This window comes from Hemibagrus wyckioides, linkage group LG12 (assembly GCF_019097595.1).
Source record: "Hemibagrus wyckioides isolate EC202008001 linkage group LG12, SWU_Hwy_1.0, whole genome shotgun sequence".
NCBI classification, from domain to species: Eukaryota; Metazoa; Chordata; class Actinopteri; order Siluriformes; family Bagridae; genus Hemibagrus; species Hemibagrus wyckioides.
In genome coordinates, this window is record NC_080721.1 from 3,571,050 (window position 1) to 3,573,549 (window position 2,500).

Consider the following 2,500-nt stretch of genomic DNA (forward strand, 5'->3'; position numbering starts at 1 on the left):
TGCATAGTCCCAACCTGGAGCTTATGAACTTTTGGACTGAGGCCTACTGTAGCATGTTCAGCAATCGGAACAAAAAGAAAGGAAAATCCATTCCCGGCAGAGGTTCGAACGCTTAACAGCAGGTCTGAGCTTCTTTTTGCCCGAACATGGGTGGAAATTGCTCATTGCTTTCGATTACAAGGTTAATTTATACTACTGGCTTGATACCGACCACGCTGCCTCGTTGTGCTGCTGTTGGACCCTGTGCATGGTCCCTACATTAAGTCACTTACCATCAAAAGAAAGAGCTTTGGAACGCACAAAAAATAAATGTATCGATTTGTGAATTAATAATTAAAGGGGGGGGGGGGGAATGGGGGGCAGCCAGTCGGAGCTTGTAGTCGTGGCCGAGTGGTTAAGGCGATGGACTAGAAATCCATTGGGGTCTCCCCGCGCAGGTTCGAATCCTGCCGACTACGGCCTTTATGTTGCTTGTGGAAGGGCAGTTGCGACCTGGTCCATGGTGCCTGTTCCCCAAATAACAGAGTAGATGGAAATCCTAGTACCTAGTACGTGTCCTCAACGCCAACTGAAACTCGGCACGATAGGCTGTGTCGATGCCCTGCAGGTGCTGCTTTTCGTTAACCGACTACTATGACTGCTTTCACTGACTGACCCAAGTGCACTTCCCAGGCGTGTGTTGGCAGCCTAAGTCGCGGGCATGGTCCACGACGCAAACTGTACTCACCCATAGCGCGTCAGGATGGTCGAGCGCTTAAATCCAATTGCATGTGGACTCCAAAGGGGAAGGCGGAGCTTACAGGTCGGCCGTGTTTGAAGCCGTGAACGCTACTTTTGTTGCGCAGTCTCCCGGGGACTCATTTAAGCCTGTGGCACATACCGAGTGTATAAATCTACAGAGTTCCAATTCCACCCAGGACTGCTGCTAACCATGGGATTAGCTGAATAATGCGCATTTGGAGCACAGAACAGGAAGAAGCAAGCAGGCTGACTGGCATGGAAACTGTGGCTGAAGACAGAGAGACAAGAACTCGGTGAGGCAGGGAGCCCCTTGGCATTCCTACGGTCAGGCCTGATTCAAAAGAACGGGTGCTGTCCACTATAGTAAGGAGGAACGCTCCTTCGAAGGTAGTCAGGACTAGACATACGCTGGGCCTCTTGTTCGCTGATTGAGGCTTGGGGCAGGCGCGGTGCTTTTTCAAGCAAGATCCCTTGGCTTTCCCACTGTCGGGCCTAAGGGAAAAGCAGCCTCCCCGTCGGGGAATCGAACCCCGGTCTTCCGCGTGACAGGCGGAGATACTGTCCACTATACTAACGAGGAGCACCTGGCTGAACCCTTGAAGGCTGTGGAGACGAAACTGTGACGAGACGTACGCCGGGCCTTCCCCAGGGCAAGTTGAAGCCCGATCACAGCGTGGCACCCGAAGATATTGAAATCAATCTTGTGCAGCTGTCCAGAAGAGTTCGGTCTTTCTCCTCTTCTAAGACAAAAACTGCTGTAGATCAGAGGATTAGCTCAATAAGGTTTGTTGGGAGCAGAGAACAGTCAAAAGCAAGCACGCTGGTTGGCATAGAAATTGTGGCTGAACCATCTGAAAATGAACAGGAAGAATCAAGCAGGCCTGATTTAGAAATAGAACAGAGGAGCTGCTGTCCACTGTACTAAGGACGAACTCTCTGGGCATGCTTTGAAGGCAGTTGGGACTAGACACACGCTGGGCCTCCGCCAGGGTAAGCTGACCACGGGGGAACCCTCCTCGCTGCTTTGGATTCTGAGCTGCATTTTCACGCACTGGCTCGATTTTACAGTGCTGCCCGGAGATGATTGCCGAGTGAACCAACTACACTGCCTTGTTGTGTTGTCGATGGAGACTCTGTGCATAGTCCCAACCTGGAGCTTATGAACTTTTGGACTGAGGCCTACTGTAGCATGTTCAGCAATCGGAACAAAAAGAAAGGAAAATCCATTCCCGGCAGAGGTTCGAACGCTTAACAGCAGGTCTGAGCTTCTTTTTGCCCGAACATGGGTGGAAATTGCTCATTGCTTTCGATTACAAGGTTAATTTATACTACTGGCTTGATACCGACCACGCTGCCTCGTTGTGCTGCTGTTGGACCCTGTGCATGGTCCCTACATTAAGTCACTTACCATCAAAAGAAAGAGCTTTGGAACGCACAAAAAATAAATGTATCGATATGTGAATTAATAATTAAAGGGGGGGGGGGGAATGGGGGGCAGCCAGTCGGAGCTTGTAGTCGTGGCCGAGTGGTTAAGGCGATGGACTAGAAATCCATTGGGGTCTCCCCGCTCAGGTTCGAATCCTGCCGACTACGGCCTTTATGTTGCTTGTGGAAGGGCAGTTGCAACCTGGTCCATGGTGCCTGTTCCCCAAATAACAGAGTAGATGGAAATCCTAGTACCTAGTACGTGTCCTCAACGCCAACTGAAACTCGGCACGATAGGCTGTGTCGATGCCCTGCAGGTGCTGCTTTTCGTTAA

The 2,500-nt window shown here is 50.9% G+C and overlaps 3 non-coding genes across 3 annotated transcripts; 2 read left to right on the forward strand and 1 right to left on the reverse strand.

Annotated features, from left to right (window-relative positions):
• The first annotated feature begins 376 nt into the window (after positions 1-376).
• On the forward strand, positions 377-458 carry trnas-aga (transfer RNA serine (anticodon AGA)). The gene has a single exon. It is a non-coding gene; the product is annotated as a tRNA-Ser (tRNA).
• Positions 459-1,249: 791 nt separating this feature from the next.
• trnad-guc (transfer RNA aspartic acid (anticodon GUC)) lies at positions 1,250-1,321 on the reverse strand. The gene has a single exon. It is a non-coding gene; the product is annotated as a tRNA-Asp (tRNA).
• Positions 1,322-2,252: 931 nt separating this feature from the next.
• trnas-aga (transfer RNA serine (anticodon AGA)) lies at positions 2,253-2,334 on the forward strand. Its single transcript has one exon. It is a non-coding gene; the product is annotated as a tRNA-Ser (tRNA).
• The last annotated feature ends 166 nt before the right edge of the window (positions 2,335-2,500 follow it).